This window comes from Trachemys scripta, chromosome 8, assembly GCF_013100865.1.
Source record: "Trachemys scripta elegans isolate TJP31775 chromosome 8, CAS_Tse_1.0, whole genome shotgun sequence".
Taxonomy (NCBI): Eukaryota; Metazoa; Chordata; order Testudines; family Emydidae; genus Trachemys; species Trachemys scripta.
Window position 1 is genome coordinate 89,072,507 of NC_048305.1, and position 27,769 is coordinate 89,100,275.

At 43.9% G+C, this 27,769-nt stretch overlaps 1 long non-coding RNA gene across 2 annotated transcripts in view; it reads left to right on the forward strand.

The window, feature by feature from the left end:
* Positions 1 to 8: 8 nt before the first annotated feature.
* LOC117881672 overlaps positions 9 to 27,769 on the forward strand; it is a 36,486-nt gene continuing 8,725 nt past the window's right edge. For both annotated transcript variants that reach the window (XR_004646836.1, XR_004646837.1), the window contains exons 1-3: positions 9 to 145; positions 706 to 778; positions 17,616 to 17,687. This is a non-coding gene — a long non-coding RNA (uncharacterized LOC117881672). The remainder of the gene's footprint in view (positions 146 to 705; positions 779 to 17,615; positions 17,688 to 27,769) is intronic.

Consider the following 27,769-nt stretch of genomic DNA (forward strand, 5'->3'; position numbering starts at 1 on the left):
ACTGTACTCCTCCCAGCCGAGGGGATTCTCCTGGAGCCTGGCTGCAGGGGCCTGTGCCGGGAGCTGCAGGATCTGAGCTCTGCCTCTCTCTGATAGTGCAGCTGGCAGAGGCATCACGACGCCATCCACAAGTCCCAGAGAGCAGGTGCCATGCCCAGCTACCCTGCTCCCCAGCTTTTACCTCTAATCTCTCCCTGCTCGGCCACGGACTGACCCCTCACCCCAGCAAAGCTCGTGGCAGATGTGTGACAGTCTCTCCCAAATGTTCAGCATGGGTAACCGAGGAAGCCACCTAGCCTTCACTTTTGCTTATTGCCTGGCCTGATCTGCGGACGTCTCTGCATGGGCTATTAAAATGCCTTCTCTTTTTTGTCTCTACCTCCATCTCCACCTGCTTTTCCTCTATCTGTTCTCCTCTGTGTCCTTTTGTCTTCCTGTGTCTATTTTCTTTTGTCCTCTCTTCTCTTATCCCACCTCAAATCCTTGACACTTTATTTCTCACTGTGCCATCTCCATCAGTTCCCTCGTCCCTTCTCTCCCTATTTAATTCTGACGCACTGCCCTTCTCTATCTCCTTTTTCCATTTCACCCCTTGCCAATTCAAGTACAGATCAGCCAAGTTGCACTTTTTTTTTTTTTTGCATTGTTTTGTATTCAGTCCAAGGCAGTTAAATCTTACATGAAGGATTTCACTATGTGTTTCAGTGACACACTTGAACTCTCATCCATGCTTCTGTGATATCCCTCACTATTCATAGTGTCACAACTTGACAGTTTGGTAAGTACCCTCTCTGTAAATCCCAGGTTCTTGTTTTCTCCTCTCCTGGTCTTCTATGCCTCTCTTTTCTCTGTTCCCTGCTTTCCTTCTCATTCTCTCCCTTCATTAGCTCTCTTGCTGTTCCATTTTCTTCTTGCCCTTTTATGTTTGTATTTAGGCATGTTGCCTCCTTAGATTTAGTGGGGTTGTTCAGAATTCACTGGTTAGGGTTATGTTAAGTGTTGATGATTTACCTTAGGAGAAGAAGCAGATATCCATCACAAAAAGCTACATAAAAGGTAAAGCACCCATATTGGGTACAGAAAATAGATGCTGTTACATATGATGTATGTAAGTGGTTTTCAACCTGTGGTCCGCGGACCTCTGGGGGTCCACAGACTATGTCTAAGATTTCCATAGGGTTTGCACCTCCATTCAACATTTTTGGGGGTTTGTAAATGAAAAAAGGTTGAAAACCACTGCTGTATACCGTGTCCTTGATTTTAAAGTGTAGACTGATATTTATTTATATGGAACATTACAGCCTATGCACTGGAGCCTCTAGTTATTTTCTGCTGAGAGTGTAGGCCTCGTGTTTTAATTACTTAAAAATTCTAAGTTTGATTGAGACTAATTAATAGGCCACAACATGTTTAGTTTCCAACTGTTCCTTTCATATTTGGGTTTTACACAGGCTGCCAATAATGGGACTGGAAGCTGTAGACTACATTTTTAAATACTTTTACCAGCAGGGATATTTCTAAATCATTTGATTCTCTAACTATGCAGGCAAGATGTCTAAACATTTTCTAATTAAGATTGTAATTAAAATATTAAAATGGATTTAAATTTTTACTTCCACCCAGCACACTATTTCTGGGCTGCTTTAATGAGTTTGCTATTGTTTAGTCATGACATAACACTCTTCTTGAAATTATAGCTTGTTGCCTTTCAGCGACATCATTAAAATGCATTCCTGCCAGATAGCTCTTCATACATACATATTAATAAGACTTCTTAAGGATAATTAAGCAATGACTAATACATTGCTGAATATAACTTTCCCAGAATAGGTGGAAGAAACAGTTTGAGAGTAAAAGAATTTTTATATAATATTAAAAAATTATTAGCAATAACAATCATTTTGAAGACTTGTTATTTTAAATTATTATAGCTCTCTAGACTCTGTTTTACATTGGAAATGCACGTAATAGTCTGTGCTATTGTTTATTAATTTATTAAGAGGAGAAATGCTTGTGGAAGTTTTTGAAACCACCATAGTGGCAATGTGAAGGATCCCACTACAATCCTCATCTAAATATATGAGATTATATCTCCCTCTACTGGCTGGCCCACATAGAGTATAAAATCCTGCTTTTGCCACCAGTGAATAGCTCAAGATGTAGAAACCTATGCTGAAGGTGTGAGGTTAACATAGTCATGCTAGGTTTCAGAGTAGCAGCCGTGTTAGTCTGTATCCACAAAAAGAACAGGAGTACTTGTGGCACCTTAGAGAATAACAAATTTATTTGAGCATAAGCTTTCGTGGGCTACAGCCCACTTCATCGGATGCATAGAATGCTAGTTTAACCTAGTAAGCATAGCTAACAGTAGCAGTGACAACATAGGATCACGGATCCTGGTGAGGGTCAGCAACCTGAGCACATACCAGAGTCCACAGTGGGCTTGTATTGGACTGGATGACCTGAGCTGCCATGTCTTCACTACCACTGTTATCCTCGCCAGCTAGATTAAAGCTTGCCCAGGTATGCCTACCTGTGCTGCAATCACACCTTCATTTGCAGTGCAGATGTATTCTGAGTGAAAGCACCAGAAGCGTTTAGCACTGTAGGGGTAGTGACTCCTCAGAGCTGGAGGGGCAGGAGAAGGGTGGGGCCTTTCTGCACCAGCAAGAAGATCTGGGCAGTGCAAACGGTGTTCTGTAAAAGGGTAGCAGAGTTCCCACTCTGGCATGGACTGTCCCAGAATCCCAAGAATTTGGCCATCCACACCAATGCAAGTGATGTGTATATATTACCATTGTGGGATGAAATTCTCCTACCCAATTTGGTGGCAGGGTACTGGACATCCATATAGCCACTGCAGGATCTCTAGTCCAGCCCATGGGGTTGCATCTTCCATCCAGGATTTGTGGTCAGTGGCTGTGGGCATTTTGGAGACCTACTATTCACTTGTCCCCTGGTCCAGCCACCACCCTTTCTCCTTCATATGTGTTACGATAAGTAGACTGCTATGGCACTCAACTCCATAGTCTACACAACATGCTCTGTAGCCCCTGGTATGCCTCTCCATTTCCTGGCTCACTGCACAGGGGAACTGCACAGATGATGGAGGGGTGGGGGGTAAGGAGCAGTGACAGAAATTCACTCTAAGCGAGCAGAATGTATTTGAGGAGGCTAAAAGCACAAAAATGCCTTGAAGTCAGTGGGAGTTCCTGGGTGCTCAGCACTTTGAAAATCAGGCCACTGATTTTAGGTGCCTAAATATGTATTTAGGAGCCAAACATTAGGTGTCCTTTTTTGAAATTTTGGCCAATATCCCTTTCCTATAGACATAAGGTCTATAGTACTTTAGTTTGTCCTGATGTATTTGTGCATTTGTCTGTACTGAGTACTGTATCATAATTCACATGCAAAAATCACTTTTCATCCTCCATAATTAAGCCTTAGGCTTCCTTTTTGAAAGACACGCTATCTGTAAAATTCTAACATTGCATTTGAATTCACTGGTGGATTGTTCTGTTTACGTTTAGAGGCTGTTGAGATTTAGTTTTTGAGTATTATTTTTAGTATTGTCATGTGCGCTGGCCTGCCTTATTTTATATAAATATATTTTGACCACTAGATGGGGTTCATATTCATAATGAGAATATAGTCCATTAATATAGATTACTTTTCCACATGCTTAAGTTGATATTAGACTGGTATTACCCTGCTGAAAACTGAACACCGGGGTTCAAACCAAACGATAAATAACTATCTTGTGAAAGATAAAGTGCAACAAAGGCAAAGAGCGAGTGTTTAAAGGAATGTTTATATTCTCTTGATAAACATCGATTATTAATTTACTGTTCCAAAAGGCAACCAGGTGTGGATGGCAAGTATCTTAATTAAGAGCAAGTAGATTCAAGTGGATTTATGTTACTCCTTCAGCTGAAGTCTAGACTTTCAGTATTTATTGTTGAATTAGCATAGAGCATCCTTGCCTTAATGAATACTGAAAGGAAGCTGACTGAAGCAAGAATAAACAGATTTTCTGGAAGGATGCAGAGTTTGCATTTGTTACTCTAAGCCATTTATTTTGAAAACTTTCTATCTTTACTTTGAGTATTTAGAACAGATGGACTAGTGATATGAAATTATGTGCAATGAACTGTGCCAGCATTGAGGAAGAGTTTTATGCAATTGCTCACTTTAACGTGGATTTCAAATTTGCTCACGGACTTTAACCCCCCAACATTGTCATTTAAAGAACAGTCAGACTGGTGAGTGGAATTTCTTCTCCATTTTATTTAGCAACCTGCTCATATGCACTGGATGCTGGGAGAAACCAGAACACTCTGTTGGAATGTCATATCAAAGGCAGGGAGAGCCCCACTCTTAATTCCACTGAATTTCTGCTGCTTCTTATTTAGATTTTGTTTTTTAATACCCCAAAGTCTTTCATCTGCATTCTGACAATAATGACCTGGAAATTGTGTCTCTAAATTAAAGTGGGGTTTTGTTTGTTTACTTAAAAGAGCTAAAAGGCTGATCCAAAACCACAGCATTTTTGGGAGCTTCTGTAATTCCAAATCAGGCTCAACCAATTCCAGACAAATTTGGCAAAAATATTTGCTTTTGACTACCTAAATGCTGAGAGAAGAGCAAAGGAAGCTAAAGGTTTGAGAGGTGCTAGGGGAGCTCAGCAAAATGACTGGAATTGTTAAGAGATGCTAGAAAGCTTATTGTAGATGCCAAAAGATATGAGAGAACATAGGGAGTTCACTGAATTCGCCTGAAGTTATGAGAGTCGTTGTGGGAGAAATTAAAAGCCAGATCCTTAGCTGATGTCATTTGACGTAGTGTGATATTGGAGACAATTGAGCTATAAGAAGAACAGGAGTACTTGTGGCACCTTAGAGACTAACAAATTTATTATGCTCTAATAAATTTGTTAGTCTCTAAGGTGCCACAAGTACTCCTGTTCTTCTTTTTGCGGATACAGACTAACACAGCTGTTACTCTGAAAATTGAGCTATAGTGGTTTATACTATGTGAGGATCTGGTACCATATCACATGTTCCTTAGCCCAGACTGGCTCTAGATTTTATGGAGCCCTTTATGAAATAAGATGTGGGGTGTCAGGCCACGTCCACAAACCATCTAAGGATTGGAGGATGTGATATCTGCATGGGCTGTGGATGATTTATTTATTTTTCATATTTTTTCACTGCATCTATCCTAGGCTCTAGGTACATCACAACGTTTATATAAAACAGTTCCAATAAAATATTAACACAGCGCGCTCAACCCGGCCTGTAATCATACAAGAGAAAAATCACAGAACTACAACAGTATCTTCCAAACCCTAGTTGACTTCTCCCAACCTGGTCTCCACTGCCTCTCAGTCAGCACCTAATCATCCCATCCCTCTCCAGAAAAAGCATGGGCAAACAGGTGGATCTAGAAGTTTGGGCTCGAGGCAGGAGAGGGAGCAAATTGGATAGCCAAGGACTTCTCACTGAGAGTGCCTGTCACTAGCCCTCGTCTCCTGCTTATATCAGGAGGGGACTGTTAGCTCAGGTGCCTCACATGACCTTAGTTGTCACAGAAACACACGAGGAAGAGTTGGTCTCATGATGAGAAAGATACTGTCTGTCATTGTTGGAATGAGGTTGTCACACTGTCTGGAGTGGCTTATGACCGTGAGTGCCTATCTCAGGGCAGACTTTCAAAACCAGGGCAGATACCCCAATCTAGTGGTAAATTCTATAATTACATTTCACTAAGCCAGTGACAAATGTGAACTCATGGATCACTATAACCTTATCATGGAGTCACAGACAGTCTCCTTAGACTCTCCAAGCTGGACTTAGTGATAAAAGGTCATTTACACCAAAAATCACAAAATATTCAGGTTGCTTCTGGTGCCAGTCACTTACCCCAGGTCAACTGGGACTGTAAATCTTACACGAAAGACAACGCCTGTAGCCAATACAGTAACAAAGTAGCTAAAGATTTATTAACTAGGAAACATAAATAAGAAAGTTATTTACGGGTTAAAGCAAGCACATATATGCACACAATGAGCTGCAATCTAAGGGCATGGCTACACTTGCAAATGGAGAGCGCTTTTAGTTAAACCAACCTTCATAGAGCACAGTAGGGAAAGCGCTGCAGTCTGTCCACATTGACAGCTGCAAGCGCACTGGCATGGCCACATTTGCGGCACTTGCAGCGGCATTGGAAGTGGTGCATTATGGGTAGCTATCCCACAGAGCACCTCTTCCCATTCTGGTGCTGTGGCTTGTGGGAAGGGGGCGAGGGGTGCAGGATATTCTGGGTCCTGTCCCAACGCCCTGTGATGCATTGCTTTGCATCCCAGCAATCCCTCTGCTTCCATCCACTTTTGGCACCATCTTTCAATGTTTTTTGTGCTGCATGCTCTGTCTTCCCTTTTCGGTCTGTGGGAACAGCGCCTGAACTGCTGAGGAATATGCTGATGGGTCTCGCCAGCATGTCACGTTTGGCAGTCAAGTTACTCCTTAATATCCAAACTGACAGTGAGGACTCCGACGATGATATCGACTTGAGTAACGCATACGACATGAGATTGCTTGTGGCATTCACGGCATGCTCACCACCGTGGAACACCACTTTTGGGCTCGGGATGATGAGCAGTGGCTGCAGAACTTTCGTATGAGAAAATTCACTTTTATGGGACTGTGTGAGGAGCTCGCCCCCACCCTGCGGCGCAAGGACACGAGATTGAGAGCTGCCCTGCCGGTGGAGAAGCGGGTGGCTATTGCTATCTGGAAGCTGGCAACTCCAGACAGCTAACCAGTTTGGAGTAGGAAAGTCTACCGTTGGAATCGTGTTGATGCAAGTTTGCAGGGCCTTTAATCGCATCCTGCTCAGAAGAACCATGACTCTGGGTAACATGCATGACATTGTGGCTGTGTAGCGGGGTGGACACCCGCTCCTGCCCTGAAGGGCTTAAAACAGCCCTAGGGGAAGGTGGTGGCTGGGAGCTGCTAAGCTGGGCTGATTGGGAAGTGGCTGCAGCTGGGCCACGCTCCAATCAGGCCCCAGCTGGCCTGTATAAAAAGGCTGTGAGCCAGAGGCCAAGCAGTCTCTCTCTAGCTGTAGAGGGAGATGGGCCTGGATGCAGGGAGATAGAGACAGGGTCCCTGAGTGGAGCAGGGCTGCGGAAAGGCTGAGGAGCTGGGGAGCTCCAGCCTGGAAAGCCCCAGGCTGTGGCTTAGCAGAAGGCCAAAGGGTACTGGGGGTTGCAGAGGGCAGCCCATGGGTAGGCCAAGGCAGCAGGTCCAAACCCAACCTTGCCTGTGATGAGTGGCCTATACTGTAGTCTGCCCCAGGGAGCGGGGGCTAGTTGGTGACTGGTAGTGGCCTGATTCTGAGGTGAGGTAGGGATAGTGGATGGGGGTTCCCTGGGGAGGGGAGACCCTAGTACTGAGGGGTGTACTGCCAGGGGGCAGCACCCCAGATAAAAGGGCACCAGGGTCCGGGAGGGACATGGGGCTGGAGGACAGGTGGACCACCGGCCTGCAGAGGGCACTCCAATGCTGAAATGAGCTAATTCCCGTAGATGACCAACAGGAGGTGCCGCAGGGGTGAGTCCGCTCTCTACAGGCTGGCTTTGCACAAGTGGGTTTCCCTAACTGGGGAGGGGTGATAGATGGGACGTATATTCCAACTCTGGCACCAGCCCACCTAGTCTCCGAGTACGTTAATCACAAGGGGTATTTCTCTATGGTTCTCCAGGCACTTGTGGATCACCGTGGGCATTTCATTGACATTAAGGCAGGCTGGCCCTGAAAGGTGCATGACGTATGCATCTTTCGGAACACTGGACTGTTCAGGAAGCTGCAAGCCGGGACTTTTTTCCCAGACCAGAAAATCACCGGAGGGGAAGTCAAAATGACCATTGCGATCCTTGGAGACCCTGCTTTCCCTTTAATGCTGTGGCTCATGAAACCCTACACAGGGAGCCTTGACAGCAGCAAGGAGTGGTTCAACAACAGGCTGAGCTGGTGCAGAATGACTGTGGAGTGTGCTTTTGACCGTTTAAAGGCGCTCTCTGTATGGGAAGCTGGGCTTGGCTGATGACAGCATCCCCGTGGTTATATCCGTGTGCTGTACCCTCCATAACGTTTGTGAAGGGAAGGGTGAAAGATTCACTCAGGCATGAAACTCGGAGGTTCAACACCTGGAGGCTGAATTTGAACAGCCAGAGAGCAGGGCTATTAGAGGGGCCCAGCATGGGGCTGCAAGGATTAGGGATGCCTTGAGGGAGCAATTTGAGGCTGAAAGCCACCAGTAATGTTGGTGCCCTGCACGGGAGTGAAGTTCAGTGGTTCCAACGTTAGTAGGAATCTGTTTGCGCTACACTGAGTTGCAGTGCCTGTTGCTTTCCTGGGCTAAGGTATCTTTTACTTTATGCAATAATAAAGAATGTTTTCAAAGCCAAAAAATCCATTTTTTGAAAAGAAACACAACTGCTTGAGAAACAGAAAGGGCAAGGGGGTGGGGTGGGGAACGATACACAAATCTGTGATTGTATGTCCTGTTATCATATTCAGCCTTCCTGGCTGGAGTGCTGTGCAATGAGTGCTGTGCTTCAGGATGGCTATACTGCATGGTGATGGGGGTTGAGTGCAGTGGGTAAGGGTCCTAGTTTGCAGGGCTGGGTGGTGAAGTGACAGGTGTTGGAGGCAGCTGGTGGCAGTAAGAACCCGGATGCTGGGGAATGTGCGTTGGAGGTGACATGGGGGCACAAGGGAAAGAGTTTTGGGACAATGGCTGCGGGGGGACAGGCGCGATAGTGCTCCTCCTGCATGCCTACGAGCGCCTGGAAAGAGTCCGCTTGGCACTCCATGATGCTTATCAGCTGCTCTGTGCTTTGCTGCCAGAGCACCGCGCTTTTATGCCAGCGCTCCTCATTCTGCTGGTGTATTCTCCTTTCACTCTGCCTCCAGTCCTGCACTTTTAGAGTGCTGCATTACTTCATGCAGCATGTCTTCTTTGGGGAGGGATAGCTCAGTGGTTTGAGCATTGGCCTGTTAACCCCAGGGTTGTAAGTTCACTCCTTGAGGGGGCCATTTAGGGATCTGGGGCAAAAATCTGCCTGGGGATTGGTCCTGCTTTGAGCGGGGGGTTGGACTAGATACCTCCTGAGGATCCTTCCAACCCTGACAGTCTATGATTCTTTGCTTCTATGTCGTCTTTTCCTGATTCTTTGCAGCCTCTCGGCCGGTGATAAGATGGACGGCTGCGATCTCAGGCTGTAAAGGCAAAATGCAACACTTACCAGAGGCAGCATTGTTCACACCAGACAGAGCAATGATTCCCCCGTACATAAGGAGGGCAAACACAGTCTACACAATAACATAATTTGCCCATCCAAAAGCAAGCGCACATAACCCACGGGAGCTCCAAAATGGTGAGTAAGCACAGGGATAAGGGGGACTGATTGTTTCAGGGTTGTACTGCCCTCTGGGTTTCTGTGCTTGGGGAGAGCCAACAGCTGCAGGGGGCACCTATACTGAACACTGTCCCCGCATTTTCCACAGGAGTTCATCCTGGAAGATGTCTCGCTGCTGAGGGTGACCTGGGAAGCAAGGGAGGGTCTTCTACTACAATACGGCTTCCTCCCTGACCCATATGCAGCTTGCCTGTGTTCAGCAATGGTCCCTCCACCCCTCACAGCACAGTGGGGTGGACATGTTAGCCTGACTGGGACAAGGACCACAGTGGCTTTCCCAAGCAACCTGCGCAAGCACATTGCCCAAGTTCTGGATGAGACCTTTGAAGAGATTACTGAGGCCGATTATCGTGATGTGAGAGAGTACATCAACGTCCTATTCTGGATCTAGGCATGCATGCAGCCCTACCTCTCCTCACCCCAAGAGCCCACACCGAATAACTTCCTTTCCAAAATAAAAGCTGCTTACCGAGAACCTCCTCTGGTGTTCATCCTTCCCCAAGCACCGGCCGTCGCGACTGGCTACCTTCCTGCTGGCTTGAAAACAGCTCCTGGCTGCATGCATCTAGGGATGCCGGGGTGTCTTCCTGCTCCTCAGCCCCCTAGCTCCTGCTTTCCTCCTCCTGCCTTGTTGAACTGGGCTCTGAAGTGTGCATGGTGGTACTTGGAGTGGTGTGGGGTCACCCCCAAGTATCGCGTTCAGCTTTTTGTAGAAACAGCAGGTCACGGGCAGCACCGGAGCGGCGGTTTGTCTCGTGGGCTTTGTGGTAGGCATTCCACAGCTCCTTCACTTTAACCCTGCAACGCAGTGCGTCCCGGTCATGGCCCCTTTCCATCATATCCGCCCAAGGTATTGTAATTCTTATGGCTGGAGCGCAGCTGGAACTGGACTGCTTCCTCCCCCCAAACACTGATGGGGTCCAGCACCTCACCATTGTTCCATACTGGAATCACCTGGCACATGGAGGCATGGTCACCTTAAAAGATTTGCTGAAAGCACTACACACCTGGCTGAGCAAACAGGTAGGGGATTTTCAAAATTCCCAGAGAATTTAAAGGGCGGGTCTGACGGTTGGTCACCTGAGGGCAGGGCAGTAGAGTTCAAAGTGATGACCAGAGTGGCTAAAACAGGCATGGCATCCTGGGATACTTCTGGAGGCCGATCAGAGCGCATTAACAGACCAGGGCGTCCACACTCGCGCCGCGGTGCTCCAACGGGGACGCATCACACATTATTCCACTTGTCAAGGTGGAGTACCAGGAGCGCTCTAGCTGCGGAGTCCAAGCGCTCTACGTGCCTTGCAAATGTGGATGTGTCATGAGTTAGAGCGCACGGGGCTGCTTTAGTGTGCTCTAACTTGTAGCCAAGCCCAAAGTCCTAAGAGTGACAGAGTTGTAGAGACTTGGTAATTCAAAGTGTATTTCAGGGCAGACCCAGGGAACGATCTCTGGCTTCAGTTTAGTGTCTCTGGCCCTCTGTGAGTTCAAACAGCAAAGAAATGAAAAATCTTCATGTCCACTATATATTTCAGGGGTGGCCAAACTTACAGACCCTCTGAGCCGCATATGACAATCTTCAGAAATTTGAGAGCAGGGGCACACCTGCTGGGGCTCGGGGCTTTAGCCCTGCGGAGAGGGGTGTCTTGGAGCTTCAGCCCCGTGAGAGGCCTCTGCCAGGGCTCCAGGCTTCAGTCCTGTGGGGAGGAGGTCTCTGGGCTTCAGTCCTGCTTCTGCTGTAGCCCCAAACCCCAACAGGTGTGCCCCATGGGACTGAAACTCTGAGACCCCCCCTCTGCAGTGGGCAAAAGCCAGAGACGATGTGTGGGGAGGCACATGGGGGTCACGTGGCCCCCCCCATAATTTTGCCAGGGTTTGCTGGCCCCGCTCAGTCACATGGTGCCATAGGGCCCCCTACCTGCACAACAGCTGCTGGAGCCAGCAAGCTGGGAACGGCTGTGGGGAGAGACTGCAGCAAACACCTGGGAGCTGCAGGGAAGAGCTACTGAGAGTAAGAGGGGGGCATGCCTGTGTGGTGCATGACTCAAGCTGTTGGTGGGGAACCTTTAAATTGTGCCCACCCCCCACGCTCTCAGCAAGCACCAGTCGTCTCTGACAGAACCCCCGAGCCCTACCATCCCTGCCACAGGGCAGAAGCACCAAACTCCCTCCCCCGGTCTGTTAGATGGGGGATGGGGTCGATGGCCATGGAGGGCTCCTTGAGTTGCACTTTAACCGTAAAAAAGCTTCATGCAACTCCCGAGCCGCAGTTTGGCTACCCCTGATATATTTATTTCCCTCTTCCAGCATTCAGACTAATGGGAGACCTGCTGCAGATACTTTTCCTTGGGGTAGACGGGGCAATTAAAAAGGCTTAACTAGGGTTATCATATTAAAGGTTTTTAAAAAGGGGACACTCCATGGGGCCCTTGACCCGCCCCCGGCCCCGCCCCAACTCTGCCCCTTCCCCAAAGTCCCCGCCCCAACTCCGCTCCCTCCCCTGAGCGCTCTGCATTCCCCCTCCTCCTCCCTCCCAGCCACGCAAAAAGGGCTGCCTGAGCGCTACCGGCTTCATGGTTTGCCAGGCAGCCCCCAAACCTTCAGACCCTGCGCCCCGGGCCGGGCGCATCCCCAGCGCAGCCGGAGCCCGGGAGGGGAAGCGCCCGGCTGGGGGCGCAGGGTCTGGAGGTCTGGGGGCTGCCCAGCAAACTGTGAAGCCGGTAGCACTCGGGGAGCTCAGCTCTTCAGCTACACAAAGCTGAGGTGTCTGGGGGGAGTAGCAGCCGCCGCCGCCGCAGCGGGGAATCCACCTGCAGCTTGCAGCCTGCTGGAGCCGCTCAGGTAAGCAGGGGACTGGGGAAGGGATGCCGGCATTTTCCCATACACGTTCGGCTTTTTGGCAATTCCCCCCGGACGGGGATTTGAGCACCAAAAAGCCGGACATGTCCGGGAAAATCTGGACATATGGTAACCCTAGCTTAATTATTGATAGTCCTCTTGGAGGGGGAGGATGATTCCCATGCCTGGGTTCACAAGTTCAGAGCAAACATTTTCCAAATTATAAAGAAAAACTTACATATTTCCTTATAGCATGGAATTCAGACATTACGGGTGAGATCAATGCATGCAGCAAGCATTTCATAGAGTCTAAACACTAAATACATTCTTATAAGACTAATACCTTTCTTGAACAAAACTAACATACAGGTGAACTGGTTTGGTTTCCAACTATGAGTTTGTAAGTTCTTAGCTAATGTCTACAGCCTTGGCCAGAGCTGGCACTTGGTTTACCAGCATCACAGTGGTATGGAAAAGTGAGTCGTGAGATGCGGGGAAGAATAAAATAATATTCCTTACATGTAAAAAGTTTGCCATAACTGAGGGAGGTGGATGGATGAGAGGCCAGAATGTTTATATCAGCTAGATCTAAATCAGGAACAGGTTTTCAGCAACTGAGAGGGGGTTTGGAATCTTGTAGTTCATCTTTCCTGATGTGTAGGTGAAACAATGTCTCAAACGGCCATTATATGTGTGTGTGTGTAGTGAAAGAGAGTACTGAAAAGAAGGGGCTCCTTAAAAAGTCCTGTGTAGCTCAGCACGTGGCTAGAGTCTGTTCTGTCAGGAGCCCTACCTTCCCCCGGTATAGCTGTGAGCCACCAGAGCCTTGAGCAGGGGATCAACTTCTTGTCTGCTGGATCTGGTATCTGCTCCCATCACAATGGGCTTACAAAAGCATGGATAATTAATGTGGCTGTGTGGAAAAAAGTAATCATGTAAAAATGGCTCCGTCTGACTCCGAATATTAGCTGCCTCTGTGTTCCCAGTGTCATGTCTGCTCACTGACAAAAGCATGTTTTTATAACTTTTTACTCCCGTTAGCCCTGCAGAGCTATGGGAAAGAGAGCTGGATTCTATTCTGGTTCATGCATTGTCAACGGAATTGTTAATTAGTTTCCTCTGCAGGGCCAAAGTCTGACCTCAGAACCCCACTGACCTATGCAACCCCACTGAAGACAATGAAAACAGAATTTGGCTCTCAGAATCTCAGAGTCTTTATTATTGGTGATGATGCACAAACCAGAAAGAACCGAGCATCAACTTCAGATCTGAGGTTGAATTTACATGGCTGGCAGTTAAACTCCTCCCATCTTTTTACTTGTAAATTGAACACATTTGATCTGGAATCACTGAGGGTTGGGTATACCTACACTTAAAACACTGCAGCAGCTCCATGTAGTGCTTCAGTGCAGTCACTACCTATGCCAACAGGAGGGCTTCTCCCAAATTAATACTGGCCACTCCAGGCTTGTATTAAACTCCCAAGGTTACAGCTTTTCTCTGACCTGGGATGGATAGATGCTGCCACCACCCAAATGCAAAAACCCCTTTGAAGAGCTAGGAGGGCGCACTTGGGAATTCCTTCCTGTGGGGTACCCTCAAGCCCTTTCACCCCTCTCTCCGGGGGAAGAGCTGAGAATGAAAACAAAGGAAATCAGCTGTTGCTACCAGCTAATTAAACAAGGTCAGTGTAAGTAATCCACTGCCCCAAGAGGCAGTAGCTATTATTCAATCAAGCTAGTGCTGGTCTACACTGGGTTAGGTCAGTACAGCGATGTCTCTCAGGGTGTGGAATTTTTATACCCCTGAGAGATGTAGCTATCCAGAAGTAAATTCCTAGTGTTAGACCTGGTCTGAGGGGGAATTAGCGTGGAGTCCCATGATGCCCTTTTTACATAGTCAGTTTTCAGAGTAGAATTGCATCTGAAAGGATATTTCACAATTTCATCACACCGAAGGTGCTCGAAGAGCTGTGGCATTTTTTGTTGTAAGGGCCTGAGCCTAATGCCTGTTGAAGTCACCAGGAGTCTTTTAACAGATGTCATTGGGTGCTGGATTGAACTCTAAATACATATTTCCCCAGTAGTATTTTATCCCAAGTGAAATGCTGATTTATTCTCTTCTGCAAATGTTCACTGATGAGTGGTAACGCTGGAGTCTAAGACCATGTGGGAATGATTAGAGTCGATTGAACATGACATTGTAAAGTCATTTCCAGCTTGTAATCAGCAACAATGGATGTGGTTAGGCTATTTAAATAAACATATGGAGGAGAGGATGAATCATTAAGTAAATAAATAGTTGATGCTTAGGAATTGCCATTATATGTAATAGTGTTGGGCAGATCTGACACCTATTTCTTTTACTAAGGGCTTCTCTACACTTAAAATGCTATAGAGGCACAGCTGAGCCGCTGCAGCTGTGCCATTGTAGCACTTCAGTATATGTATGCCAACGAGAGGGCTTCTCCCATTGGTTTAGGTAAACCACTTCCCTGTAGCTAGGTCGACAGAAGAATTCTTCCATTGACCTACTGTTGTCAACACCAGGGGTCAGGTTGAAATAGCTGTGTCTCAGGGGGATAGATTTTTCACATCCCTGAGAGACATAGATACACCGATGTAAATTCCTTGTGTAGACCAGGCCTAGGAGAATATTTGCTGAAGTATAAGGGCCAAATTCAGAAGTGATTCTAAGAGAGATGTAGCCAAACCGACCTAACCCCCAATGTAGACCAGTGGTAGGTCGACAGAAGAATTCTTCTGTTGACCTAGCTACTGCCTGTCAGGTAGGTGGCATAGGTAGTGTCTACAGTGAAGCGCTACAGCAGTGCAGCTGCAGCATTTTAAATGTAGATAAACTCTGTAAGTAGGTTTAATTTAATCCTTCTTTCAGCTCATGGACCCTTCATTCCATACATATGTATGCTACATCAATTTAAACTTCTTTAGGATCACGACCTCTGACCAGTTTGTAATATACAGCCACTCCCTTTAATACAGCACTTTGGAATTTGGTCCATTGAGTCTGAGGTCTTGCCTATATTAGAGAATTTTCCCTTATGTAACTGTATCAGTCTAGTTCCATCAGTGTAAACCCCTAATGTAAATGAGCTGCATTGGTGGGGCCTAGATTAGTATGACTTAATCCAATGAATAACCAGAGTAGCCTGGTTTATATTATGCAGCATGTCTACATGCATGTACCAGTGCAATGCAGAGAAGGCTAAGGGCTGGTCTACACTGGGAACTTGCGTCTCTCAGGGGGTCTTAAAAATCCCCACCCCTGAGAGATGTAGCTATACCAGGGATCGGCAACCTTTGGCCTGCAGCCTGCCGGTTTGTTTACCTGCCACGTCCGCAGGTTCAGCTGATCGCGGCTCTCACTGGCCGTGGTTTGCTGCTCCAGGCCAATGGGGATGTCAGGAAGTGGTGGCCAGCACATCCCTCGGCCCGCACCGCTTCCCGCAGCCCCCATTGGCCTAGAGTGGGGAACCGCAGCGAGTGGGAGCCACAATCGGCCGAACCTGCGGACGCGTCAGGTAAACAAACCGGCCCGCCGGGGGCTTACCCTAGCAGGCCACTTGCCAAAGGTTGCCGATCCCTGAGCTATACTGATGCAAATTCCTCGTATAGCCCAGGCGGAGTGTAAATTAAACCAATATAAACTCCCTTTCATATCCTTAAGTGGGTGTAATTAAGCATGTAACGGAGTTGGACTGGGCCAACATGTAGGGGCTGAGTGGGGGCCAGAATCTTGCCCATTATGGCTAGTGTGTAATTGGAACTAAATGACATGTGATTTCGTGTTGCTACAGCTAATAATTACCTTATTGACTTTGATATGGGGCAATATTCTCCAGTGTAATGCAGTGTGTAATCTGACCTTAAAGATGGTTTAACTGGTCCAGGGAAGATCACAACTTAAGAAGAAATCTCCAAATGCATGTAGCCTGCGTAGGAGTTTTTATTCTCGTCTTCACCCAGCTGCCAGGATATCTGAGAGGGGAAAAGTGTAACTGGAAAAAAGGGTGCCTGGTCAGAACACCAATCCTCAATCGCATTTCAGCAAAAAGTAAAATAGGACAGCCCTCATGCAGCTCTAGACTAAAATGATGCAGGAGGATCAATCCTGCACAGAGCTGCAGGAAATTTAAGACACCTGTATACACGCACCCCTGACTGATGCTCTGTGCAGCTCCTCAGAACCCCAAGATCTGGCTCTAATTGTCCAGCTTGCAATTGAAAATAAATGTAGGGAGTAGCAAAGTTTGTCTGATGAAAGCCATTTGCTGCAACCTTGGATCTCTGTACACAGCCTGGTAAAGCAGAAGTTTTTTATTTGAGCCCTGGCATGCTTAGTTTTGACTTACAGTGCAACATGGTTATTATGTGTCTATATTTAACCACAGTGTTTTTTACAATAGTGTTGCTGTGGTTTTTCTTTCATATTGCACACACGCAACAGTGGAATACATAAAACATTCTCATTACCAAAAGAAATTTAATTTTGCAGCAATAATTAAATAGGAAGTTGCCACTAGAACTGCCTGGCAGTTTTACAATGTGGGATGCAGCTCTGCCTTTGAATGCAAGGGAAGGCAGAGGACTATCAAAGTAGCTATACTTCAAGTTGTCCAGAAAAGGTGTATACTGTCTTCCTCAGAGTTTTTCCCTCTTCCGCTCTCTCAGCTTCTGATCGCTCCCTTTTTGCTTTCCCCAACACAATGGAACTCCTTGGTTCTCTGACAAAAGCCATCCAGCTGGCTAACAGCCACACGCTGGCTACCAGCCTCACGCTTCCAACCACTCCTCTGTGCTATTGATCCTCAGTCTTATTGGAGATCTGTCAACTTCTGGGAATGATAAAGGGGACCTTAACTTGGAGCACGCTTGTGTTAATAGATGGTGTTTATGAACAGATATATCAGTGACCTACCCCTTCAGTGGTTGAGAATAATCAGTCACAGACTCTCCACTACTAGAAGTAGGGAGTCATATTCCGCAATACTCCTTTGGTTGGGGTGGGGGCAAGAGGATTCCAGCCTGAAAATCCCTTATGTGGCATTCAAATAGCATGGAAGACAATTTGGACCGCATTCAGGGTGTTTTCTGGTAGACCCCTGGATTTCCTGTACTTATGTTTTTTCCCTCACTCCTTGATCAGTTTGACACTAATGTTTCAGTGCTCTGTGAACAGGAAAGTGTTGGCCTCTGACTCCCAAGGCTCCAAACCAGAATAAATTGCGAAGAAAGAAAAATATGACACTAATGGAGTTTTCTTGGTCTTATTTCAGGACAAGAGCATCCCTGACCTAGAGGCATCTAACTTCAAATCCATTAGTCCAGGGGTTAGCAACCTTTCAGAAGTGGTATGCCGAATCTTCATTTATTCACTCTAATTTAAGGTTTCGCATGCCAGTCATACATTTAAACATTTTTAGATGGTCTCTTTCTATAAGACTATAATATATAACTAAACTATTGTTGTATGTAAAGTAAATAAGGTTTTTAAAATGTTTAAGAAACTTCATTTAAAATTAAATTAAAATGCAGAACCCCCCGGACCGGTGGCCAGGTTCCGGGCAGTGTGAGTGCCACTGAAAATCAGCTTGCGTGCCACCTTCGGCACGCGTGCCATAGGTTGCCTACCCTGCATTAGTCTCTTTGAGCTTTGGTCAGGGAATTATGTAACTCCTCTCATTCTTGGCTAAGGTACTTGTGCCTGTAGCATGTTTTGCTGTGTTAATATCTTCCTCTCAAAAACAAATGACAAATACGTGTGAGAATGTAATCTAGGCATACGTTTTCTATATATCACTTTGCAAGTGCTTGTAATCTTAATGGTTCATATACCACATAATAAATGATTCCATATGTAGAATTCAAATGTTCATAAGGTTCCTTTTAACTAATGATGGCTCTGGAATGTCAAAATACCCAGTTGCCACATTTCAAGCAAAGACTTGAGGACCATATGGCTATAATGAAGGAATGGAACAGAGAAGTTCCAGTAAGACTTCAAGTAAGCGCTAGGATGAATCTTCCAAAAATGGCAAAGAGGAGGGCTGGCTACCAGGACCCTTGTTTGAAATGAAGCAATTGGGTATTTTGACAGTGCAGTGACAAATTTGTTGTCATCTGATCAGTGGGATATCAGTCCAGCTCCCAGGAGTCAGGTGCCCATGTTACTAAAACAATCACCACTACCATAGCTGGCACTAAATGTCACCTTTGCTGAGCTGACCAAGTCTCAGTAGAAAGGTCAAAGGGAGACCAAGAAACCAATGGAGAATGTAACCTCTAGAGATCTTACCTGAAGGGACTAGTCAAGCCACATAGTTGGAACCATCTAAATAAATTAGTGCTGCCAGTGTCCTTGTTTCACCTATTAGTTTAATAAATGACAAATGTAGGTCAGGATAAACAGTAAACTCAGTTCAGCTTAGGAGGGTGGGGGGCGTTATGTCACCTTTATGCCCTCCCTCCATTTTAAGGCCAGCCCGGGACCAACTTGGTTCCAGCAAAAGTTAGGGCAGTCTAAGGTTATGTCTACACTACACACCTTTTCGTGACACAGCTGTGCTGCTACAGCTTTGCCGCTAAAAGGTTCACAGTGTAGCCGCTCTTTGTTGGTGGGAGAGAGCTCTCATGCCCACAAAAAAAATTCCACCTCCAACAAGAGGCAGTAGCTTTATCGGCAGAAAAGCTCTCCAGCTGACAAAATGCTGTTCACACCGGCGCTTTTCGTCGGTAAAACTTTTGTCGTTCGGGGGTGTGGTTTTTTTCACACCCCTGAACAACAAAAGTTTTACCAACAAAAGTCCAGTGTAGACAAAGCCTAAGAGTTATTGTAACGTACATCCAGCTCCTTATAGCCCAAAGGGTTTTTTCCAGGGACTGAGTATCACTATGGCATTGTGGCCCTGCCTTCTTTCCCTAGGAAATATCTCCTGCACAGATGGTCAGGTGGGAGTGGGGAAGGAGTGGTGTCTCAGTCACTACAGCTGCTCTACAATATTTGGGAATTCCCCAAAAGCTGGGGGAATCCTCCACCAGATGGTTAAAACATCATTTTTATGGAGTCAGAACGCTGCAATGCAGTTGTAGCAGGACTGAGGACCTGGTGTTTGGTTTTAATTCGAAAATCATGTTAAAAACATAGCGCCTGTACATGTGTAATTTGTTTTTATCTTGGAGTTTTCTCCATAGACATGAATTAATCTCTCCCTAGGCTCATAATCTGGGAAAAATCTTTTAAAATAAGTTAATAGCTATACCCTAGGTAGAATTACTCTTAGCATACTCATAGCTTTTTTTAGCATACTCAAAAAAAAATCTGCTTTCTAAAGCTAGTATCTATTATAAGGACCACAGCGTAATTTTCTGCCCCTTTGTCAATGATCTGTCAGTTAATGACAATTTGCAGTGACAGTGGTTTTAACTATTCATGGAGGCATGGACAAAATTGCAGACTAAGGGCATCCATACGATTTTTAATATTCTTTCCTATTTTAAAAAAATAGACAATTTTTCCATGAGTCTGAAACCAGCCAAACAGCGCCAGAAGATGTGTAATTTGTTGCATTTACCACAATAGGGTGTGTATTTTTGCAGCATAATTCTCAGTGACAGGGTCACTTCATATCCATGGAAATGGAGGTGAAATAGCTTTAATTTGATTTGCTGAACAGAACTTGATTTTTGTGCCAGTTTGAAATCCCTTCGAATTTTTGTATGGGGGAACAAAATTAGGAAACTTGCTCAGAAACCCAACTCACTACTATTGCCTTCCTAAAATCACAGATGTGATCACTGACCCTGAGTCTTTTGTTTGAACCCTGACCATGCCTGCTCTATCTTCTGTTCCTTCCCAGACTTGACAGGGTCCCTGACTCCCTTCACTTTCTGGACTGCTTCCCACTGATGGATCCTTTTCTTTTTTGATGAAATAATTTAAGTAAAAATGTATATGATATGAATAAAATCAAGGATTCAGTTCCTCGGCCCCATAAAGTTTGCTTTGCATCACCAGTTGTGTAAAGCTAGCTCAAGTAGCCAACTGACAACCCCCTTGCTTGTAGGAATCCTCCAATGGTATACAGCTGATGTAGCTGAACTTCCACCTTGCAGTGCCCAGTGTAAGGGCTGTGGCCGGCGATAAGGGTGGCTGGCCAGAGCACCTCTCCTCTCCAGTGATCTCATTTGCTGAAAAGACCCTTGGAAGCCATTGTAGCCAGAATGATATAGAGCAGTCCTGAGGCTGCTCTGAATTGTTCCTTTGGTCTAGGCCAGTTCCAGAAGGCTTGACCAGGGAGGTGCAAAGGTGGTCCAAAGTAGTCCTAAACAGCTAGCCCAAGAATTTTATTCCTTCTTGTTTACAACAATGAGGGTTTCACCATTTTTATTTCATTTTTTTGAAAAGCCTGACTACTAAGGGGGAAATGTTGATGCTAATTATATCTGTTCAACTCATTAAAGTCAGTGGGGTTAAACGGAAGAGCATAATTTTCTTGCTAGTCATTTTACACTCCCCCACATGTACACACCCTCCCACATATACACACAAACTATCTTAAAATAGTTTTAAATATAAAGACAAATATTTTATGAACAGGCAGGAGGATATCAAGCTGGAAAGGAGTGCTTGGTGTTAGTGTATAAACAATTGTGGTGAGGAGCATAACAACAGTTCTGTCTTTGCTATCACAGAGTGGAGTCAATAACATACTTCCCAGACAAAATACAACTCTATTCAGTTTGTTATAAGTAACTGATAGATTCTATAAAATGTGCAATCCCTAGATAACTAATGCTCGCTGAGGAAAAATAAGAGTGGACGTATGCTTTGATAGAGTATATTTTCTATACAGTGTTACAAAGGAGACGTGAGAGAAAAGCATAGCTGTAGACCAGAGTAGTTCATGTCTTTCTAGTCAAATAATCTTAGACACAACAGTTTTGTGAATTGTAATAAGGGTACACACTTATTACATACCCTGACACATACTGACCTTGACAGCATGCTCCTTAAAAATGATCACAACTCAAAACACTCAAGGTGCTTAATCTGCAAATGTTTAGACACATTTCATCCATAAAGAAAATACTTTTTCCAGTTGAAAAATAACTAGAAAGTGCAGAAATGAACAAGATTATATTGTACAGTTTAGATCTTTTGAGGCTTTAGGCTTAAGTATTTTTAAGAACTTCAGTGTAGAAATAATTCCACTATTAGGTCAGTTTAGGGCTAAAATGATACAAAATGTTGTCCCAATCCTGCAAGGCAATAAGTACCATTAGCTCCTAGTAACTTAAATGGGAATTAAAGGTGTTCAGTATCTCTTCAGGAGGCATTCAGTTCCTTGCAGGGTCATGTCCCATAATATCAGCATAAATATACCCATCAATATTTTTGTAAAATGCCAACTATAACAGTTTCTTGGTTGGATAAAACATTCCCTACTCACTCTCCATTCAGTTACAGTAAGTGTAACTGAAATACTGCAGCATTGTGCTAGTGCATAGAAGCCAGCAATTGAAACTGGTTAGTCTAATTTCATTATCAAAGCTGGGTGAAATGCAAGACAGAGAAAAACGGCACGAATGATGAAAAGTGATCAGAGCTTTAAAATGCTTTCAGGGGTCATAATCCAAGATGTTAATAACACAGGTAAGAGAGTCTGTTTTTTTAATATGTTTTTTCAACTGAGATTACTTGGAATCAATGGGAAAATAAACTTGCAATAGTAACTGGTGGTGGTTTTAAATATTTTAATAATAATGGGTCAAATTCATTCCTGGAAACTATTAAAATCATGGAAGTTACTTCAGAGATTAATTTGGCACTTTATTGTTACCTCTATCGACCAAGCAGATAGCCAAAAATTTTGGGTCTTGAGGTTGTTCCACTTAGGAGGGAAAATTGGTAACAGGTATTTCTTTGATGCAGCTTTGTTTATTTGCAAAGAATGTATAAAATCCTGTTTCCCTGAACAAAATAGGAAACAAACAGCAGGAGACAGTTCCTGTGTTCACTGTTCTAAGCTTGTCTTCTCAGCTGTACTCAGTACCCAAAAAGCTTTTGCTCTTAGTTTTCTCTTAGGACCACATTACCAGCCTTCTCTTACTATCTGCTTGGATTTCTGTCTGTCCTGTGGTGCTTCAGCTTATGCTCTCTCTCTCTGTGTATCGCTCGCACATACAAACACAAACGGCATCAACAATCCCACCAATCAAAGCCCTACCACCTGCATTTGAAACCCCCTGAGCCATATGCTTAAACTTCTGCTCAGCTTGTTTGTGGTCCTGTGTTTGCGATGCTACTGTTATTGTTTCAGCCTACTGATTACAGTGGCTTCTTTACATTTATCCTGAATGTAAGATGGCAGCCATGCCTGGCCGATAACAACAAGGTTTAACTCAACCCAAAACATTATGTTTAAATCATATACATTTTCAATACATCTTGGCATATTCACTCTGCTTATGTGCTCTAATGTGTTCTCTATTTCCTTACTTTATATATATTACATTGCTAAACAAAAAACTTTGTTCAAAAAGAGGTAAGATTGAAAAAGTTTCTTAACAGAGTGCAGATAACACATCCCCAAATGTACAATTTATTTTCAAACCCTCTTCCACTCAAAAATGTTAAGACTGGAAATGAATAGTTCAGGGATCCCGCTAGTTCTAATGTTGTATAGCCTCCATCACTTACAATAACCCACTTGACTGACACTGTCCACCCAACCTTAAAGTTGCCCTCTGTAGTTTGCAAATATCAAGGTTGGTCTTTATACACTAAAAAGTAACTCTTTACCTACTCATCCAAAACTCAAAAAGGCACTCTTCCTCAGCAAGGTCAACACAACAAAGATGGATTTTTTTCCAATAAGCAAAGGACAGGTTTATTTTCAAAATATTGTATCTTTAAAACTCTCTTTTCTGATTTTTGCCAAACTTCTCAGGAAAACTCTACCCTGTGATGAAATGTGGCATGTAAGGTTTCAGGCTGAAATTTGGGGGATATTGCAGGGGAGGGACAGGGCATTGAAAATTGGGCACATAAGGCTAAGGAAGCTATCTTCAATCTTCATGGTAGAGTGACCTATCCTAATACCTTCTTCCCTTTAGTGTGTTCACAATCCATTCAGTACCAACTGCCCCCATGACCTCTAGCTTTAGATCCGGATTAGCTACAGGGGTTTCTTGTGGCTGTTATCTGCTTTGCCAAAGATCCCAGTCATTAATTGGCAACATTTTGCAATAGTAAACTTTTTACTGAGCAGGGCACAGGAAGGATAGGCTGAGACTATGGTGCCTGCCTACAGTGTTCTGAAAGGTCACTGCAATGATTCTATACCTTTTTGTCCACACAATCCATTAGGACTAGAAAACCACAATCTTTAAACAGGGAAATGCCTGCATACTAAAATAGTTTGCATTTCTACTGACAAAACCTCCTGAGGTAAATGTTTACAACTAAATGATAGCATGATGAAAAATTAATAGACAGGTCACCAAGATCCTTTTAGCTAATGCTCATTTTTTTTGAGTTCTTGTAACAAATTTTACTGTCTGTTTAGACTGGAAGAAACAGCTTCACACTTGAATTGAATGTGTACCTGTGTGTTTTTGTTTTCAGTGTTGTTGTGGCCATATTAGTCCCAGGATGCTAGGGACAAGATGGGTGAGGTTATCTTTTATTGGACCAACATCCGTTGGTGAAAGAGACAAGCTTTTGCAAAGAGCCCTTCTTCAGGTCTGGGCATTGGCATACAGCTGGTTAACTCTTAAAGCTTTATCTGTTTATAACATGTTTAACACAGTGTTGGTGCAGTATAAATTACAAATAATAAGCTCCATGCAACTGGAGATACTGAGAAACGAATTTCTTATTATAAGGGATAAAAATAAAATGCACAAGGGCTATAAAAATCACAGGATACATTTAAAAAGATTTGAGAGAGAGATTCTGAACAGATCCACCCCCTGTGGGTAACCTTTGATGTAAAGGTTTGTTGAATTACTTGGATCATCTTCCCCTGGTATCCCTGATATAATGGCGTTGTAGTGTGAGAAACTTTTATTCAAGGGTTGCAAGCACCAACTCTGCAGGGGACCTCTTCGGTTGAATTGGAATGTGAGAGAATGTAGAAATCACATGGATTGTTCAATACAGCTGTTGAAACACAGTGAAGGATAAAGCTCTCTCCTGAAGACACTAGATAAGACATATGATAGATGTGTCAATTTGAAATCTCTTTTAACAAGAGTCACCTTTGGTTCCTTTGCAGCTCTCAGACATTTCTGTTGTATAAAGGAGTCCTCAAAGTTTCACCCAATTTATCTGCTATGGATAAACTGCTTTCTTCAGTGTCTGTCCTTCTGGATTGTGATTTAATCATTCAGGATGCTAAGAGCACCTAGCACAAGGGGGTCCGAACCTTTTCTGGCTTTCAGGTGCCACCACAAGACAAATAATTAATAATAAGAGTACAAACATTTACACTTGGAATTCAACAAGAGGGACAACTGAACAAATGGCATTAAAGTGAATGAAGGAAATTATCTTCATCATGTAAGCTTTGTCCTTGTAATATTGAGAGTTTAATTCACTTTTTTTAGAAATACTAATAATTAAGGGGAGATAATTAATATTAATAATTAAGTGGGGCCATGGTATAATGGTCTGAGCATGGGAATGTAAATCAGGAGCTCCTGTATTCCAGGCCTGGCTCTGATACTGACCTTCACTGTGACTTGGGTAAATCATTTAACCTAGCTGCCTCAGTTTCCCCATTTGTAAAATTGGGGTGATCTATATCTAGCTCATGTGTATCTCAAGAATTAATTTGAGATTAATTAACTTTGAGATCTTTGAATGACAGAGACAACATAAGTGCAAGGAATTATAATTAAGTACATACAAGCATAATTAATTTCTTTACATATCCAAACAGAGCTTTTCCAATTTTAGTATTTATTGTTTTGAAAATATTCTCCAGCTGTCCCCTATTTATTTTTATTGTTCTTTTTAAATACAGGTCTGTGTCTGTCACTCTCTTGGTGTCAATAGACTACAAGAGTAACATATTTTACATCTTCATTGTTAATGCTGTTGTAATTGTCTCCTACATAGATAGTGGCTTTCACACTGGGAATTTTTATACTAGAACCACGATTGCACTATGATACATCAAATTTCCAGGAAGACTTAAATTATTTTTCTGGGCTGTAGCATACATTAAAGTACAGAATTAGTGATACAGTTGTTATGACCTGAATCTAAAGTAATATCAGTATATTAAAAAACACAAAAAACAGAGTTCAATTATAAACTCCTTACTCAGATTGCTGAACAGTTACTTACACAACTAATGTCACTGCCATCAGCGGGATTACTCATGTGAGTAACTGCTCACCAGCGGGATTAAAAGGCTCACAATTTGGCCCATTTTCAGAAAAGGATCAAGGCAAAGAGGCAAGCTGCCAGTAGGTCTGAGCAAATAAACCACAGTGAATGATACATCATCCAGCTAATTTAGTCTCTCTTTCTGTTTGCAGTATATCCAGGAACAGATTGTGATTTCTCCAACTGAATTTATTGTTTGAAATTTATTCAGCACATTTTTTTCTCCTTTTTCTCCACTAAGATTTGATCACAGATAGTTTTCTAAGTTTTTTTTATTCCATATTCAAAATGCCAGCTGTGTTGTGTAGTTGTGATTGGCCACATAAATCATAGTCTGGTTTGTGTTCTGCTATTGGGTGAGCACACAAGCTCTTTTGGCACGAATGCTTCTGTCCATGAATATAAAATGCAGTTTCTGTGAATATTTCATGTGCAACTTTGACATTGGCTTTCTACCAACATCTATTCCAGTAAAACTCAGTTGCTTGAATGTTCTCAGAAAATGATCACAAATGGGGCATGAACATGGCCTAAGCAAATTCGTTTCAAAATCAGAGTGAAAATTCCCAGAAAACAACGTGCAATATTCACCTCTCTCTAGCGAACAAAGATTTCTGTCTTTAATGTTTTCTCCTGTGAATCACAGATAGAGGACCAGATCCTGATCCTTCTGCTGCTTTTCCACCCCCTTTAGGGTGACCAGACAGCAAATGTGAAAAATCGGGATGGGGGTGGGGGGTAATAGGAGCTTATATAAGAAAAAGACCCAAAAATCAGGACTGTCCCTATAAAATCAGGATATCTGGTCACCCTAACCCCCTTGTTTCTGGGGGTGCAAGTTAGAGCAGTGTCAGAGTTCCAGAGCAAGACCTTTTGTGGAGGAACTGGCTTGCAGGAACTCGGTGGGAGCTGCTAAGGTTTGTCAGCATCTACAGCCAGCTCCAGTCATCTTATTAAGAGTATGTGTAATCTTATCATGTTTGGAGGGTTGTCCGAATATGGGTAATCTTATTTTATGTTCAGTTTTGCTGTAAAAGCAGGACTTATATAGTTAAGCAAGGTATTATAATTGTAAAGAATGCAAATGTAATATAATGAGAGAGATGGGGCATGAAATGTGTCTGCCTGCATTTTGCAGTTGGTTTGTGCCTTAATGGTGTGTTTAGGCTTATTCACATTTATGCTGTCCCTAAATATTTTCTTTGTTCCGCCACTGAGTTCTCTTTTGGGTTCTGTTCAAAGAATACTAGAACTTGTTTTGGGTTTCCAAACTGGAACAGGGTTCCTCGAGGATGTCTCCCATTTTGCTTATATTATTATATTGTGTATTTAAAATGCCATTTAAGATGCATTGTCATTTGACAATTAATTAATTAATATTTAGCCACTGAAAGAGAGACATTTAATTATTCTTTGTCTCAATCCTTCTAAGTTCCCTGCTATTATTTTCTTAACATTTTTGGTTCAGAGGTGAAGTGGAAACAGTGATGGCACAAAATCTTAGTATCTTCTAAAGGTCTGTGGCCACCCAGAATGTCACAGCCACAACCAAGGGGGCAATTTTGGTCCTTCTGCTAGAAAAACATAGACTCCTCCCCCTTGGATTAAACAGAGAATCTCAAGTCTATGTCTAGAGCAGGTTCTGACATTACAGTAGAGGGCAGTGGTGATACTTCGTCCAGTATTTTACATGTTTCTGTTTAACTTTTTTTTTTTTATTTCATTATGTTTTAACATTTTCAGGTAACAACCATTGTCTTTGTAGTGTTCTTTGACCCTTAAGGCATGCTTTTTATTTTAAAATAAAGACTGTGTTGGATAGACTATGTTAAACTCTATTAGGCTCTTCTAAGTTGAAACATAGTTTTAAACTTGGTTATAAATGGTAAATGGGGCAGTGGGTTTCTGTCTCCACACCCAATTCTCCTGGCATTCAGAGGCAAGGACAGTGAATGCTGGGATAGCAGAGGTAAGGGTTCTGCAGTCTGCATAACCCTGTTCATTACATCACAGTCGGTACTGCAGGCTGGTTAT